Source organism: Mugil cephalus, chromosome 3, assembly GCF_022458985.1.
Source record: "Mugil cephalus isolate CIBA_MC_2020 chromosome 3, CIBA_Mcephalus_1.1, whole genome shotgun sequence".
In the NCBI taxonomy this organism is placed as follows: Eukaryota; Metazoa; Chordata; class Actinopteri; order Mugiliformes; family Mugilidae; genus Mugil; species Mugil cephalus.
The window spans coordinates 6,690,506-6,709,702 of record NC_061772.1 but is presented as its reverse complement, the minus strand read 5'-3'; the positions used below and the strand labels follow the sequence as shown (position 1 = coordinate 6,709,702).

Genomic DNA, 19,197 nt, shown 5'->3' with positions numbered 1-19,197 from the left:
ATAATTCTGTAGGAGGGATACAAATAATAGCAATGTGTTGTCTCTTTCAGATAAAGCCGTGTTAGGAACAACATTAATAATGTGTTTAATATGTAGATTATTTCAAAATCACAGTTATAATGAGGCTGTTGGGCCTTGATATGTTAAATTCTTGTAATACTGACATTGTTTTATTATTCCGCTGCACTCGTGTGTGTGTGTGTGTGTGTGTGTGTGTGTGTGTGAGAGAAAGAGAAACAGTGAGAGACAGAGAGAGCTCCTTTATGCCTTGGCATGTGTGCATGCATGAGTGATACTTTCCATCTCTCAGATATTTTGCGAGAATGTCTTCACTCTTGACACGGATAAACACTACTGTTGATTTTGATTTGAAACGTCAAAATCCAAAAAGCCACTCTGTCTCTTCCAACCAAATGTCATTTAGACCGCATAACTGAGACCTTGCACATCACGGCACCTTTCCATATATACCGTGTTTTACAGAAAGACAGCTATTTTGTTCCAAGTGACAGGCCGACGCTAGGATGAGGGCAGGGAGTGCAAGGCTATATAGAGGAGCGGGGCGGCTGCGGGGGTACGCAGGTACTAGTCTCCCTGTCTTTGCGGTGGCGGTGGCAGGGACCTGATAATAAACAAGATGAGAGGAGGTAAACAACAGCAGGCCTGGTAAAGGTAGAGGAGGGGGGCAGCAGAAGGTTGGAGGACCGCAGGAGGTAATAAATGTGGCAGCACATGTTGTGACATCTGTCTATCTAAGTGTTATCTAATTTGCTGTAGAATATTTCAACAATGATCAAAACTGATGGGAATATGACATAGCTTTTTTTCTTTTCTTTTTTTTTAATAATTTGTTCCCTTCAAACAACAAGTTTCTGACAAGTTAGTAACACATAATTAACGTTGCTAAATTAATTATGGGTTCTGTCCGTGTCTTCTCATAGAGGAGAAATATGAAATCGAGGGTCAGCTGAGTCATCAGGGGCAGACAGTGGGGCATTACCTCTGAGGCTTTCACATACTGAATAAAAAGTTGTGTAAATGGGAGCTACGCCAGTTGTTTGAAAAAGCATTTTTACATTTTGAATTTCATCCACCTTTGGCAGTTAATTTGCTGCGCTCACAGTGAGATTTGTTTTTCCGAGAACATGGATTCCTTTAATTCCGAAGACTCGATTCCAAGTAATTTTTGTGTTAATTCAGAAACAAATAGCACCTATGTGCACCAACACTTGCTGAACATCAGTGAGGGCAGCAGCAGTTTTTTTCTTCTCTATTAGATCTCTGTGTTTCTTTGGCTGCTGTAAGTGAACAGTATTGCTGACATTAAAGGATTACAGATAAAAAAAAAATCTAAATATGTGTATCATCACAGGAACTGTATAATTGCACAAGTAATCTAAGTGGCCCATTTTGATCTGTATCATTCACTCTCCCACTGAATATGTTTTTCTCAAAATAATTGGACATTTTCTTTCAGTCCATAGCATAGTTGTGCATAATTAACTACAACTTCAAAATGCAACAGTCCGGGCTATGGTAAGGAGCCTCTGTTGATTTTTTTTTTTTTTTTTTAAATCACACATTAATATGTAGAATTAATTGGATGGGCGTTGGTGGCCACATGTCCCTGACACAGGTCTGGGACTGTAATCAGGTGGAGGAATTAGTGGGGCTCATTGTTTTTTATGAATCAGATGAAGATTTGTACAGTGGCTGTGTGAAGATGGTTGCATATTTCCATATCAAAGGGGAGCACAGTGCAGCCGGGCAGTAATTAAAATGTGCTGGATTTTGGAGTCCCTGCACATGCACACACACACACACACACACACACACAAAGACACACACACACACACACACACACACACACACACACACACACACACACAGGAATAGGGACACAGGCATTAGTGCACACGTAACATGCGCTCTCAGACACGCACATGCGCACACACACACGTACGCGCGGCATACAACCCAAGGCTGGGAGCTATCGGGGTGTGTGAAAAGAGTGCAGGTGGTTGAAACTGAATTTTAAACAAACACTCATGTCGCCCTCATGTTCTTTTTGCGGTTATTTCGGTAAAGAATTTAATGCAAGTTCATTTTGCTCAGCCTATTTTTTTCCGGCAAACATTTAGTTAGCTGCAGTTTGAGGGACATGCATTAATGATTATTAATCATTTTGACTCAGTAACGGCTATCACTGACTCCGGCCGCACTTTTATTTTAGTCTCAGAGAAAATATGGTTATTTGTCGGCGTATCAGCATTTAACAGATAGACAGATACACGGTCATTATGTGTGCGTATGGGTGACCTTGCCGCAGAACGCTGGCACTAATCAAAAAAAAAAAAAAAAGAAGAAGAAGAAGCTGCGATCTTTTGCCCCAGGAGATTTTTGTCCTACCAGAATAGGAGAAGCTCTGAAGACCTGAGATTGTGTCTTGTGAGTGAACAAGGGAAAAGAGATTAGTGTAATGTGGGCTTTTGCACTGCTTACACACAAAAGCGTCACAACAAGCCTTTTCCTTGTGACCCCCACCGCCAACACCATTGTGTGTGGATCAGGCCATCCCATGGGCGAGCCACTGCCTTGGAGGAAGCATTAAAGGACTCCATGAAAATATAGCTTGAGCCAAGACGGGCAGCTGTGATGCTGAGAGTTTCCATGTAAATATAATGGGAAAAATGTCCTAAAATGCTCTCTGTCTAATAAGGGAATTATGGCATGGAGTATATTTGAATTTTTATATTTGTTATGAATAACCCTAATACAGAAATAAAAAATCGTTCATGAATTACTTTAACATTTAGGCTTGAAAATGAGTCACAAGGTTAAAATCCCACAGCAGTAAAATATGAGTGATCAGGTTTATGTACTCCGTAGTATTAGGAGGCAGTAGGTATTTTTGAATCCAAGTTACACGGGTCTCCACGGTCTGTTAAAGCCGAACAATTAGACATTATCCAGTTGGTGGAGGTTAACAGCCGGCTTGGCATCTGCCAGCTTGATCTGACATGAGATGTAAAATATGCTCCATGGTCGTGACTAAGCCAGCCAATCTGGCTTCATTTCTCCATGGTCCAGCTTTAAGGATGCTGGGAGCTGCTGTTGGCACATGAATGTTTTCAGATCAGATTAGGAACTTGATTTCTGCGCCCATATTTGCATGCGTGCTTGTACACAGTGTGTATCCATGCGTGTGTGCTCACCTTTGAGAAATATGTGACGCTGTCTTCTAAATTGTGCACTGAAGCAAAGTGGCGATCAATTCTATCATGGAGCGACTCATTAATCCACAATTCAGAATGATCTGGTTGAGTTATTTGGCCTGTTTGATGAAGTACTGTCAGTGAAATAATAATAAAGAGTTATTCTACTAAGGCTTCACTATAGAATTATGTGCAAAAATGACACTTGTTGATACATTTTGTGAAGACCAGCCTCAACAGAAACAAACTTTGTCTTTGCTTACACAGCAGACCTTTTGGATGGAAATAAATACTGATCAACCACTTGCATCATGGAGCAGCTACTGTGACATCTAAAACAGGCGGGGAAATTATGGAAAAGAAAGGATGTGTTGGGCCAGAAATCAACAATTCCCAACAGATTTTCCTGTGGAAAATACTAATGCACGATGCCAAATATAAATCAAAGTGACAAAGAGGGAGGGTGGGGGGATAGATGGAAAGGGTCTTGTGGCTAAATTTCTGATGAAGTTAACCATAGCAGCTCTTCTTGACCAGGTCTTTTGTTTCCTTTCTGAATAATTTCTTTATACACTTACTTGGATGTGTTACAAGGCTTTCCTCTCAATGTGCGTTATGAGAAAATGGCTTCAGCAGACCCAACCACAAGCTTTCTCTTGGTTTCTGTCTTTCTCTCGCTCTCTGCTGTCTTTGTTATCCCCTCTCTCTCTCTTTCAGAATATAGGAAGGGGGTATTTAGGTCCAGTTGGTAAAAAGATGACCCAAGAGTAGATTTTCTAACGCTAAAGACAAAAATAGTGATATTAGTGTTCATGTTGCCTCAGATCCAGCTGATGTTGGGTAACTAGATCAAACTCTGTCTCCTTCAGTCTAAGAAATAGATTTTTTCCTGACTTGCAGTAGGTTATTTTTTTACAGAAGAAATTTTGTAATTTCAATGCGGTTGAGAATATTTATTGTACTTACTGGGCAGGAAGATGTAAGCAGCCGTAGCATCGACAAAGCTGCTTTCATTTGTTTCCAAATGACTGGAGAAACTTTATCCATCACCCTGCCTCCTGTACAAGTATATAACCAAAACAGAGACACTAATGTTGGAAAATGTGAACTTTCAAGTCAAGCTAAATTTGAATTAACAGTCATTTGCTTGTTCTTAGAGGATCCACGGATTAGCAGTCATGCTTTGGAAACAGCTGTTGGAGGCGAAGTAAAAATCTAGTTTGGTCTAAAATTGCTCTTGAGAATCTTTCGATTGGTCCAGCTGCATTTTATAAGCAAAGGGGTGCTGTCGAGAGGAGAGCTGAAAAGGCCCAACACAGAGCTTGAAAAATAAAACCAAAGAATGAACCGCCAGTGATAATCTCTTTCTTGAATGGGACTAAAAAGGAGAAATCTGCTGAAATGATAGAGAAAGCCTGTGGTTTGGCCCATGTAGTAAATTTCCCATGAGCCTCTTTGACAATCTGAGGGGATAGCCACTCTGGCACACGCCACCCGCCCACATACAATGTACACACACACACACACACACACACACACACACACACACACACACACACCATGTTTCTGCCAGGCGTTACGGGTGTAGAAACCTCTGGAAGGAGGCTAGTCTGAGGGAGGATGATTGACAGGAGGTGGGTGAGGGCACAGGAAGATGGGAGGGGTAATCCCATCTAAAGCACAGCAACACTTGTCCTTTTTTTCCAGTGGACAAAATGGTGTTTAAAATAAACAAAAAACTTGGATGAGGGCAATGAAAAAACTCTAATGAATTCTAAAAAGCAAAAACTCTGAGATTTGGACATTATATCACCAAGAAAATGTTCCTTTCTACATGTTACGTTCACATTCAGCTAATGTGCAACAACAATTTGCGTTCACTGTCAAAGCTTGTTCACAGAATTATGTCCTCATACCGCAGTGTAAGCGCATATGGAGGAGGTTAGGGTGGATGACCAGGCACACCACATGTATGGTGGAGACTGGGGCTTCCACTTCTATAGATGAAAGTTGACTGTTTCCTTCATATAATTACCAGGCTCACCGTATATCTGCTAACCCTGCCAATGAGTTTTAGTTTTCCAACCTAACCCTAATGTTTTTTATCATGGCTGCAGTGTTTCCCTAAGTTTAACCAAATGTCTTAAGTTGATTAAACCATGAGAAATGTAATTATGCCTTAGTCGCAAGAAACAGGACAATCTCATAAAAAGAGTGTTAAAAATATGTCTTACTAAAATAATGAATCAAAAACATATTGTCTACTACAAAGTAGACACATTGGCTCAAATCCAAGACTGGACTTAACATAGTGAGAAGCATAGTAGCATAGCATAGCATAGCATAGCTTGGTTTGGTTTTTGTGTCAGCACGGAGTGGGGCTTTGTGCACTTGGTTAGGGGTGGGGTTGAGAGTACAGTGGGGACGTACAATGTTCCTCCTCATCTTCAGCAAAGCTACATTTATTGGTTACCATCTGCAGGGTGGAGGAGTCTGGTTTATGGCCAGGCCAAAGAAAGGCTTCTAATTAAACAGTCATCATTATCAACTTGTGGTCAGTGATCATCGTCCCCAACACTGGTTCTGCAAGATGAACATGGAATCATTGAGGCTTTCCTTTAAGCCCGTGCTGGACTGAATTAGAATAGAAGAAACAGAGCAGGAAAGTGCTAGTGAGAACATTTTTTTCCTCTCTTGGCAGACCAAGCAGCATGAGGCCCTGTGCCATATCCACTCAGGTTTAAACAATTATCCGACATCAGAGAAACCAGTAGAGCCTCAGCGCTGGCACAACTGTCGTGCTTTTGACTGCTGTACTTCAGGCCATGGTTTCAGACATGGCCAAGTGTCACATGTAAGCAGAGCTTTCGATAATTTCAATTAGTGTAAGAGGGTGGGCCTGCAGTATCTGTATCACTGCTGCTGGAGGAGCTTTCCTTTGAGGCTGACAGCCGCTTAATATAGTATTTCATGGTTTGATGTCTGAGTGACACAGTGGCGCTCCAAGAGGATGGCAAAATGGTTTATTAGGACCTAATTAGAGCCCTGTGATTAAAGGGGAAGTGACTGTGATTAGGAGACCTGCAGATGATGTGGAAACATGGATGAATATTCAGAGGAGAAAAACACAGTATGTATTAGCCTGTGGGTGTTTAGTGTGTGTGTGTGTGTGCCTTTGTAGAGTACTAAAGAGTCCGGGCTGCCTCGGAGCAGTCATGTTATGATATCGTCCTTGCACCACATCTTGGCAGAGGAGATTCACAACTTGAGCTATTAGTGACAAAATGCACAAACTAATACCGTACAGTGCCACAGCTGATGTTTCGTGTGACGATACGTGCACCTAATTCATGTAGAAATACAGAAATATGATGAGCATCTCTTCCACCCCAAACGAAGGTGACCCTTTTTTTTTTTTTATGGTTTCTGTCCGCCATGTAAGAGTGGACTTTCACAGCCAATTGAACATGAAAACACGAGGAATGTTCTGCAAAGCCGGGTCTGCTTTGGAAAGCTTAGACCACTTGCGGAAAAAAAAAAAAAAAATGCACACACACATTCTTGTCAGCTCCCGAGTATGAGCTGTTTAATCAAAGAGATAAACGGTCTTATTGTTATTAGTCTATATCAATAGAGAGATTAGCATTGGATTTTCTTTCTTTTCGCCTCACAAACTTTTAACTTTTTCAGATATGTGATAGCCACTGCCATTAGAAATCATTTATGGGAGTGTTCTGAGGGCAGGAGATTGTCAGCAGGGCCTCGCGATTTTACAATTTCACAACTGACTTCCTCCTTAAAATGACACTGGCTTACCTGCCTATTACTCCCTTTGATTTCTACAGTACATGCTTCTGCGCTCTGAGAGGTATTCATAATAAGCTTAAACTCCACTGGCTTCATTGCTAAAGGGTGCTTATCTCTGTGCTATTCAAGAGAAAGAAGGGTAATATTTTTTCCAATTTCAACATTTTACTGTAAGACCACACTCGGCCCAAAACCACGTTTGGGGGCTGTTGTGGAGAGGAGGTATGCACACACATGGATATACCGACACACACATTCACACATTACGCACTTACACAAGTTCATGTGCTCGGACACATTCAACACACGCATACGCACCATGTCTGGAAATATTATTTTTGCCATTTAAATATTGTAATGGTACAGCTGTGGATTTTTTTTTTTTTTTTTGACTGGATGGAAGTCACATATTTCAGCACATTTATTTATGTTATTATGTTTTATTCACTATACATTTAATATTTCTAAAGGTTGTGGGAGCCAGTCTGTGAGATTTACTCTAAAGTCTACTTGGCTTATTCCAATGAAATCTAGGGGTGTTGCAGAGGAAAAAGAATAAAGTGTCCTTCTTTTATTCCACAGATTATACTTACCTTGCAGCAGTTATGTCTCGTTTAGACATGCAATCTAATCTGTTTACATTTTCTTTTTCTTTCCCACTGGAATGTCCATAGTATGCTCTATTTGATAATGTACACTCACATGTAATGTAAGATGTACATGAAAACTCGTTTGTGGTGAACAGTAGTGGCCATGGAGGACTTTCTCTCGCTTCCTTGGAGCAATGTTTCTTATAGAATAATGAGAAGCATGTGTCCGCAAGTGAAAAGAAAACATTTTTCATGTGACCCACCTGTCGTACTTTTTTAACGCGGTTAACACTACACTTAATATTATCTGGACAGCTGCGTGTAAGAGCCTCTTCCTCCTGCATTCCCCTCTTCATTACTCTTTCTTAGGAGCTCTGCAGAGACACCTGAATGTTCTTGGCCTGACAATATGGGTAGCACATGAAGCCAACTAAATACTTGAACAGAAAAAAATAAACCTTAATTACCACCAGAGCTTAAACACAAGTAATCTGTAGGTGCAAAGGGTTTAGTTGGACTGTGTCTTTTGCCAGCAGTTGAGAGTGTGCAGTAGGTTCTGAGAGTATACTGAAGTGCTGCCCAGCCGTCTGTAGCCTGAGCTCTCTCAGTGAGTTTCTCAGTTTTACCGTTGCTTGTGCCATGCTGTAATGTGCTCCCTGGACATGATGGGAATATAATAACTGCTTGACAATGTTTTTCTTACCCCCCTCATTCTCTACTAAATGTGAAACGCGTCCAGCAACATGGAATATATGGTACAGGTTGTGATGTCAGTTGTTATTGCTGGATATGTGAACCAGTAAATTTTGGATTATTTTCCACAATCTTCTGCGCGGAGTGCATTATGTCACAAAGGCCACATTGTAGCTGGTTGGGTGTAGAGCAGTGTTCTCTCTCTCCCTCTCTTGTTCTGTGCCTTGCTTGGCCACCTTCTGTGCTTCCACTCCAGACTGCAGACTTACTCTTTGCCCATTTCCCTTTTTTGTGCTGCAGTCAATGGACAATGGGCCTATAGGATATCATGCATAATAGTCAAAATCCTGCTTTGAAAGTGTGAAGACTAATGGCCAAGAATGTATAATCACAGTAATATTTTTACATTATGGGGCGATTCTTTAATTATCAAGTGTCTTTTGCACAGTTTAAGTTGAATGCTTGTTAGGTGCAGCTTCACATTAAATGATGATATCAGATGATGAGTGGTGAATCAAATTATTTTGCTGCACATTTAGGACTCTAGCGCTGCCTTTTTTTTCCACTACAGTATGGAATGGAAGAGCTTCCTGTTTTCCACTAATTAAATTTGCCGCTAACATATGCTGGCAGGAACCTCTTACCTTGTTTGACTTATTTATTGCCTGACTGTAGAGGTAATTTGACCTTTCATTTCAAAGGCCCTTTTTTTTAATCCAGAAAAGGAGTGTTAAACTCAATTATACCAGTGATCAGTGGCTCAAACACTACATTTGTTTTCTCAGAGGGGACAAGCAAAGTAGAGTCCTGCCCTCAGCTCCTTGTCCCTGACTCCTGGCCCTTCCACCCCTACAGGGCAACAAGGAGGGAGAGGTAAATTAGAAGGAGAAAGGAATGGGGATGGGGGGCCAGAGGGAGACATGAGTGAGATGAGAAAGGGAGAATAGAAAGCGAGGGAGAGAGGAAAGTGCCCTACAGTTCCTGCCATGTCACTGGAGATTTGTGTCCTCCTTTTAAATCATTTCCCTCTTTAGAAGATTAAGAAGGCAGAAATATTCTCAAACTGATCATTTTCCCCTCCCTCTAAATGGACTCATTTGCATTTGCAAACGTTGCTATTAATTGCGGGTTTAAAGAAAAAGATAAATGACCTCTGCAACTGTAAATAAAAAGCAAAAATAGAGGTTATACTGTTAACTGCGGACATGGCAGGGGCAAAAAAAAGTACCTCCATCACAGATTTGCACAGTGGTCACATGCATGTTTTTTTTTTTACATTTTCAAAGCAGGTTCATTTAAAAATGTTCATTTGGTAAAGTAATCCTCTAAAAAACTGGAATGCTTTTTAGATTTTATTTTGAGCGCGATGTTGTAAAATGTTGTTACACCGTAGAGTGTTTTGATATGAGATAAAGAGTGTTTTTTCCACATTCTCCTTCCTCTGCCTTTTTGAGAACGCTGCAGTCTGTTTAAGACTTTCTTCACTCTGTACCATGCTGCACGCAGGTTTATCACTTGTCCTTAGTTAATTTTGTCTGCATGCATTATGCTGAGCTCGCTACTACAATAATTATTCGTCCGCTTGAGCCTGTTGTTGCCAATCAAAAATGTGTGGCAGCAATACAAGTCATTGGTGAAAAAGACCACTATCAAACAGTGCATTACCGCTTCCCCTCGAACAAGAAAAACACTGAATAATTTGTGGAGACCAGTGCCTTGTTGTAACCTGATCATTTATGGATCAGTTGTTTCCTTTCTGGTTTAATTCACCATGTGATTGATTTTCAGTGCAGTACTGTTGGAAAATATCCACACTAAACCGTGCCTGAAATAGGGAATCATTTGAATACAGATGCTTACGCCTTAGGCCTTGTCACTGGAAACCACTTGGAGCCAGGAGACAATTGCAGGTTGATTATGTTGCTTCTGACAGAAGTTGCAAGTCCTTTGTACAAGGCAGAGATATTTGCATCTAAATGCTTATTGTAGGCATCTAAACAGCATAAAGAGTGATTGTAAATGCCAGCTGTACTCGGGAATAAAAAAAAGAATTTCAATAAGGAAAATTGAGATGGAAATGAGGAAATTATTTTCAAACAGTGAAGCTGAAATCAATAAGTAGGGAACGGTGGTGTGCGGGTTGTATATTTTTTTTATTGAGGGTGTTTGTACAATCAAGTATTCACAGTTTGCGCTGTATGTTGTTTTCTAACATACAGTGGAAATACAGTGTTTATATAGTATTTATATTCAAACTGTCCTATTATTTGATTACTGCTGCATGTGACACGCAGTTACAGGCATAAGAAGAATTTATAGCCAGTAAATTTATCAGATTTTAAATATAATGTAGCTGTTAGGATTTAACACATTGGCTTCTTTGGATTACATTGTGTTTACAGGCAGTTATTGGACCACATCATTTGTAACGTTGGTGTGCACGCAACTGTTTGTATATGTGCGACGTGCTTTATGTAAGTGCTGCTATATATGTGGGTGTACATGTATGTGTGTGTGTGTCTTGTGCCCAAAGCAGAGTGATGCCCCTGCTGATTCTGCTCCTCTAGCTCTTTGTCCTGCAGCACTCAGTGTGTCTGCCTCCTCGGGAGACTGGCAGGCTTCTCTAGTGTGGCTCCACAAAGGCCCAGCCTCCTTTGAGGTGTTAAAAACTTCCATTTATGCATCTCCCTGGACAAAAAAGCACCAAGCCCATTTGAGTCCAGTAGCAACACAGGCAGACATTGTGGCCACGCTTCTCTAGCACTCATTTCACAGATTCTAAAACCAGTATGTGGTGAACAGGATTTGAGGGGCTAAAGTGCCCCACGAGGGCCAGGCGATAAGAGGGGAGAAACGCCACCACGCAGTAAACTAGAAGATGGGTCCATGAAAATAAACACATTACCTGGCAGAGAAGGCAGAGACTTGTTTTCATACCCCTGCCCCCAACATACACAAAAACACACACTGAATAAGAAAGACACAAAGAGAAAAAAAATGTCTGTGTATGTTGGAAGTTAAGAAAAGAGGCTTCATCAGTGTGCAAAAAGATTATTCTATGTTCTCTGTCTTAACAGTCTTTGGAGTAAAGGATATGTGAGGGTAAATCAAAGAGAATTGATAGGTTGCCGTCCACCTGTTAATAGCGCCAGGGACTGAATGCCGTTCACCGCGGAGGGAAACGTTCTGTTTGCTGGTCGTTTCTCTCCCTTCACCCGGCCTCAACCCAGCTGCTCAGTAAATACACTTTTATTCTTGTTATTTGACGCAGAGCAAATGACAGATAATGTATTTGATAGCAGCACATGAAAGCCTCGCTCCGCCAAAGTATTGTATCTATTATCAGGGTATTGCTTGTGTCAGACATTGTATGGAATAGCTTCTGCCAGTTAGCATTTTGTTTCCTGCTTCACCTGACTTCAGCTCTGTCAAAACACTGGTCACTATTTTCCTCTCAACAAAGATGTTTTAACTGGAGTGGCAGTCTGGCAGTCGTTCTTGACATGCTGGTGCGAGACGTTTTGTGAGTGTCTAGTCTTCTGTAGCCGGGTATAGAGACGGGATCGGCTGGAGGCAGAATAAAGGCAGCCTGCGAGAGACTGAGGGTAAAGATAAAAAGAGGAGAAGAAGAGAGATTTGTGCGGTTGTGACAGTTAACGGTGTGCTGGTGCATGTAACAGCTGCTGGCACGTGACTGACCGCATTTCCAACACCAAATAACTCAATGATATGGTGGATCTCGTGTAGACATACAGTTTGTCTTCCTGACAACACACAAGTGGACTTTTTCTGTCTATGGCTGTCCAAAGTGGATCAAGCCAGCAGGAAGTAAGTAAATTTTCGTGTGTCTACAGTCTACTACCTGCTCTCAGGCTGTTTCCTCATGAAGCGATGCCTCCTCATTCCAGACTACACTCGCTGCATGGAAGCTGTCGCTTCATATTTCACAGATGAAGCTTCTAACAGAGAGAGAATTGACTTTATTGAAGTGGATATTTAACAGACAATCACACGTGTTCAATTACCAAATCAGACATTTCTGTGCTAGAATGCTCTGCGCTTCACCCCTTTGCCCTCAACACTCCCTCCCTTCCTCCCATTTCCCTATTTCCCCAGGGACTGTTACAGCCCCACCTCATTGCATCCCAAACTCCCCCATGCAGTCCCCAGCCTCGGTAACTGTGTGGCTGCTGCTTCTGCAGAGATAACCACAGCGCATCCAGGTAGGGAGCAGTCTGCTGATGGCATAGATTACCTCTATTGTCAAAATAACTAACTCTGCAGAATTCCTACTTTAGCGCGTTTGGACGCAGAGGAGAGTGAGGATTTGGAACGGAGGATTGGGAGGATATTTTTTAACATGTTGCAGATCTGGACGAATTCCAAACAGAAGTTCAAGTACAAGTTTTGGCTTGCTCATGCATATCCACACACAACTAGTGCAAGATGAAATGCACATATGCATACATGCACACATGCATGCAGCAGATATGTAAGACATGTGCATACAGGCAATTTAAAAATGCCCCATCCAGTGTAAATGTAATTTAGAGTTAACTTGGGTACATGGACATAAAGCCTGTGTTTGATCAGAGCAGTGATGTAGTGGTTGGTGTTCTCTTGTGGTGTTGCTGTCTATCGATGTAGGGCCACTGTCACATGATAGCTGAAAAAACAGCTCTCTGTTACGGACAGGGAAAATTAAATCAAGCATAGCCCACATTGTACATAAACACATGTCTGGAATTTGAAGGTTCAGTTATTTCGAAAGTGAATCTTTCTGAGCTGTGGTAGTAAAACTGCTTTCCCTCATGTCCTGTACAAGAGTCCTGAGCTCAAATGGCAATTCCAGAAGGCATGATGTGTAATATAGACCTATACACAATCTGTTTCTACATGGGAGGTTTTTGTGCAAGGTAACTGGTTAACCTTGGCATTTGAACCTAGTGTTGTGTCCAGAGAAATGGTGTCTTCATGTGTTTTGCATTTTTAAACCACTGTGTGTGAGTGTGTGTGCGTATTCCCAGACTAACGTCAGTGTTGTATGGAGGATTTTGACTGTATCAGTGGAAATGAAAGAGTTCAGCTTCAGCGTGTGCTCATATTTGCATTTTCACGTATTTGTTTCGTGTGTGTGTGTGTGTGTGTGTGTGGTAGCTATGCCCAGCCAAAGAGAAAAGGCCACTCTTTGACAGAAATGCCACAGGTGGCTGTGAGCTCTCTGTCCCTGCTCCTTTGATGTCAGCTGCATCAGTCTGTTTGGATTCTTGTGTCTGAGAGCTAAACCTCGTGTATTTTCTGTCTTTGTGCTGACTAATTTACTTTGCATCTCAATTTCACAAACAATTTAGTTCTACCGCAAAGAAAAATACAGTATTCGTTTATGGACACTTAAAATTAAATGGAATTTGGCATTGACTGGAAGTGTGTGTAAAAAGTCCAAGATCTTGTAATTGGGAATGCCTGGTTTATGTTTCCATCGTGTAGGTGTAATTCACAGCAGGAAAAGAGCCGCTACAATAGGGCCGGTTTACACAGACTCTTATTACATCACAGGGATCACTATGTTTGCTTCATTATAATATCATTTGGGTTCGCTTATTATTTGCAATTATAAATGCTTTTGTTTTTTCCCTCCTCTCACACAAACAATTAACTTAAATAACCAACGAATAAAGAATTTATACCCCCCCCCTCACCCCATGTATTATTTACCTCATTGTTCTCAATTAACATCAAATTATGCATTCAAAGGTTTGTTAATATCTACTCTCTGTAATTATAAGAGCTCTCATTTAACAGGAACTCAGCCTATATGTCGTCAGACGTTTGACAAAGATAAAGGGTTTGGTGAATTACCATGCATGTAATATGAGGCTTATCAAGCAGGCAGGAATTGTTGATGTAGACTGAATAGCTCCTAATATAAGTTAATCGTGTGTATGTGTGAATGCTGGAGTGGGTGGTTGCAGCTGGAGCATAGTTCAGAACAGTGAAATAGTGTAGCGGCATGTGAGAGGCGACATTAAACTCAGGGATGCGATTCATGTAAGTACAGGAGCGTGTTGCTGTCACCATGACCAAAATTACATTCATCTAATCTAATCTAATCTAATCTAATATAATCTAATTGAATTCCTTTTGTGTCTAAATAAAAAAACAGTTTTCTTGATTACAGGGAGCAGATATTTTGTTGTCACGGCAAGAAACTTTATAAAAAATAACAACATTTAAACATTTGTTGTTTTAACAAAAAGGATCTTTCACTGAAGACATTTCGTTTTTGTGATGGTGGCTGCAACACGCTGCCGCATGGAACAGTTTTCCCATTCAGCAAGGGTCACCTGGGTCCCCTCTCTCACATTGTCACGTCCAGCCTCAAGGCTTCCACATTCAGACCCGTCTGCAAACTCTTGCCTTTATCTGTCTGATTCTGTTTAGCCCTCCAGCCTCCCACGCAGCCGACTGTGCTGCACTCTGACAACAATACAGTGATAGTCAGTGCATTTATCTGGTCTTGTTGATGGTGGTTTATTGGCCCCGGTAATAGAAGACTGAGGTGCTGTAGCGCAAATTAGTGACAGACCAGCTAAGCGTGACCTTAAAAAACCCTTGGCCTTGTTTAATTGGCAGTGTTGAAGCGGACTAATTGTATAAATCAGCTGGTAATGAGATCTTTGCTCATTGTAAAAAAAAATAAAAATAATGTGAGAAAATGAACATGAATTAGCTTACAGGTTTTTATTTATTTATTTGTTTTTTACCATCTCCCAAACTTTACGGACTGATCGGTGAATATTTTTCTCTTCCTCGTTATTTCTTCGTAAATTGTTGGTGCATTCAAGTTTAAATTTAGCACAGATGATGCTTAGTCTGTGCACTTTCACTGTCCTATACTTTCTCGGGACTTTGTGCGCTCTCTAACAAAGTCCTTAAGTTTCAGCCCTTTAACAGATGTGCTGAAACTAGCAGAGTGTGGCGTCCAAATAAATCATTAGCTGGCAGCACTCGATGAAACAGAGCAAATTTAAATAAAACAATTGGTTTATAAGAAAACTGTTTATTAAGCCGAGTCTACAAGACTGGAAGACAGATTAATGAAGTAGCAGAGAAGTAGATTCTAAACATCGTCTCGGACGGATTCCCATTGGTGACAGCTGTAACACTGGAGGTCAGACACTAACAAAGCTGTTTCAGCTCAGCTGTGGAGACTCTGACCTGCAGCCAACAGTCAGTATGGTCCCACTTTGCTTGCTCTTGTTCTGCCTCTGCTCTGATGTCAGTAAATACGGTTATCTAATGTGCTTGCTGATTTTATGTCCAACATTCCCCGGTGCTTTTAAGCAGTGTCATAATTTGAGCGTATGCTGTAATTTTAGAGGAATTCTAAATGAACAATATTTCAGTGACGGCAGTGATATGATATTGCACACAAGGACACGTTTAAATAGCCCCTTTCTGTCTTATTTTTGCTTACATTACAGGTTATTTACATGAATTCAAAATCAACCGACCAGTGATCGCTGGAAGCTGGGGATTGAGTCTTTCAGTTTTTGTAAGTATCAATTTGCCCCTTCAGCTGTTTCTGTCTTGCCGCATGTCTCATAAACCCCTGCTGTCTTTCACCCACACTGAACACCTGCATCAAATGAGGTGGACAATTGGATAGTCACACAATGTATGCACAATTAGACAGTTATATAGGGACAAAGTTGCTGACAAACCTCTGAAACATTACGTCCTAAAAACTTATTTTTCTTGAATTTTGTTCTCCTTCTGTATTGTATATATATATATATATATTTCTTATTTCCATATTGCTATTGCTCCAGTGCCATGTAATCTACTTTTTCATGTGGGATTTCCAGTTTTGTGTATTGCCAACTACATATTTTAAGCGGATGATAATTTAAAGCCTTGCAACACACATGCCACTCAAAATTGTAAAACCTTAGATGGCATTCGATAAATAAGCTTTGAGAAAGCAACGGCATTCTAAATATTTTCCACAACATTAAAGCCAACATATGAGGAATGTATGTCTTTAACAAGGATGAAGTCTTGATTTTCAGTCTAGTGAAAATGGTTTTGGATTCAGATGACACTGTATTTTTTCCATGATAAAGCATTATTCAAGAGTTTACAGTCCACAAACATAGATAATGCTGAGAGATAGCACAGCCCTGCTTGCATACTGAAATACCAGTTTAAAAGGGTTATATGTGAAAATTTTTCAGTCAGTTGCGATGAAATTTGGCATTTTGCTTTAGAAAAAAAAATAGAACTATACTCCACTCTGCATCAATATATTATTACTTTAACAGTCTTTGCGCAGCTGCTGCTCGTGCAGATTTTCTAATAAAAAAATCGTAGATATTAAACAAATAAAAGTGAGGAACTTAGTTGATATTATTCTTTTCTTCCAAATGTCAGTTGAAGATATCATGGAAATCATATTACTGGGGATGGGGAAGCTCTTCAATAACATCTGCGAAATGTCTCTCTGAATCCAAAGTTCATGGCCATTTACCATTGTTTAATCATGCCATTTCAGTTCACACAATGTCTTCTGCTCAAATGAACACGCACCTGTCTGCCAGCCACCTATCGCTACTGCTGCTGCTGCTGCATGTTAGTGTTGTTGAGTTGAGTCGAGTCAGCCAGTTCTCAGTCAGGTCACACTCTCCATACTACTGTAAACACACAGGCTGCCTAATTAATCAAACAAAGCTATTGAAATGATGTTAAATATGTCAATAAAAGACTGATGCACACAGTGCACAGAGATATAATAAAAACAGTCTGGGGCTTCTGCATTTAAGGACAAATACACGTTTTACAATAACGACAAAGCTAGCTAGTTTACCTAGCAGACAATTCAATAAAAGATCCAAAAGAAAACACGCAGCCGAGTAATCAGCAGATTTTTTGTGACTGGGGCATTTAAATCTCTGGTTGGATTAATGTGAGATAAATATACTGTTATAAGTTTAAGACTCAAGGACTGTTTTTTGTTTCTCTCCTACATACAAGAATTCAAAAGAACCCTTCAGAGCCAACATGGCCTCCTGCAAAACTGTCAAAAACTATGACTTTCACTGAGAAAGTATTAGCTGCATCAGCTCAGTTGGGAAAACTTGCCAGTCTCAAGCCGGTGATGGAGCCAAGCCTCTCACAGTCTTATCTGAAAACGTTAATGCAAACTGCACTTAAAAGCATATGAATAATCGACTTTGCTGTTGCTGCCGTCAAAAATGCTCATACTCAGGTCATAAATGGACGCCAGTTCTGATGAGAAACAATAATTACTACAGTATTCATGGTTAATGTTATCGCGCACCTGTCAGTATTTGTTAAAGAATTAGTTGCGCCCTACTTTAAAAAAAAAAAAAAACTTCACTAGGATCTTCATTCAATCTGAAATCTGTATCAGTTGACCTGCAGGTTTAATTAATTTCAAAATACGACAGGAAGTAATTTACCTTGCGTCGCTCATATACCATTTTAATCACGCTCATATAATCACATTTGGAAACACCTGAGGGTACGTTAGACCATCTGAATTGGTTATTTACACTCTTTGTTAATATGTGTCACTTGTTCTGTGTGCCGAAGCTACGCCGTCTCACAGGTTTCGAGCCCACTATTGATGACTACACTCAAGGGGGGGATGCAGGGAGCCATTTTGTCAGAAATTAAATAAACAGCACTTCATCACAAAATGAAAATGAATAACCTTTGAATGGTTATCCTCCATCTATTATTTAGCAAATGAGCCTCTCCAGTCCACTGACCCTGCAATGATTATGGTCAATAAGGCGAAGAGAGACTGCTTGACAAAGGCTGCCTAACAGAGATTTTAATTTCATCAGCCTCAATCACTGTAGAGGATCCCAGGGTGAATTTGGAATACTAATTGTTGCACATGTCCTTACCTGGCAACGCTGTGTAAACCCCACCTGGTCTTTTTTCATCTTCCTAATAACAATAATTTAAGCTATTATTCTCACGTCTTACCTCATTTGAAGTGATCATTAACATACGTTTTGATGGACTGTATTGACTATATATGTCATTTCCAGAATAATAAAAATCTAATATGGATTTGGCTCCATCATACCGTAGGACAGAGTTTCACCGAGTAGCTGTACACGTCAAAAAAAGAAAAAAAAAAACAGACCCGAGAACATGCCATTAATCTTCTCGTTACCCCAGCTGGGGAAAGTAATGCATAACTAAAAGTCCGGTAAAATGAATTAATGATTTCAACCATGAACTTTTCTCCCAAAAAGCCATGAATCATCTCCAACTGATAATGCACCACGACCCTGGAGTGTGAAATCTCTGTTGCGTTGAGAGTAGCCAGTTAATTGATTCGCAAATTATTTAAAGTTTGTGATGCCCAAGGGAGTGCTAGGCTCTAATAACAGCCCATTTTGAAAGAGCTGAAAAACTCTTCCCTGGCAAGTCGGTGTTAAATTGTAACGGTTAAATAACAAGTCTAGTCTGAGCTCCGCGACGAGAGACGCAAGTGTTGTAATATTGTGTGAGATTGGATCAGCAGGAAATGCTCTTTGAGTAGAGATGTTTCCAAATATTTCATATCTAATTTTATTGTCTGCCTTGTTTTACTTACTGTTAATTAATTCTTCTCTGGTAGAGAGGACACAATATGAAGAAGAATGAGTTTATAATTAAGATGAAAAGTAAAGTAAAGAAAAGTAAACCAACATTGTGTTGCTGTCTTGTTATTTATCGATCAGTACTGCAAATCCCTACATTTCTGTTAACTGTTGACATCAAAGACATGAGGGTGAACTGACCAGTATTACATTGCCTACTCTTCTTACTCTCTTTCTTACTCTGAAAGTTTAATACACCTGTGAGTGAGA

At 40.4% G+C, this 19,197-nt stretch overlaps 1 protein-coding gene across 4 annotated transcripts in view; it reads left to right on the top strand.

Moving 5' to 3' along the window:
- Positions 1–19,197, top strand: part of sox6 (SRY-box transcription factor 6) — a 127,477-nt gene that overhangs the window by 3,883 nt on the left and 104,397 nt on the right. For all 4 annotated transcript variants that reach the window (XM_047580821.1, XM_047580820.1, XM_047580818.1 and 1 more), the window contains exon 2: positions 15,790–15,860. The gene's annotated coding sequence lies outside the window, so the exon portion shown is untranslated. The remainder of the gene's footprint in view (positions 1–15,789; positions 15,861–19,197) is intronic.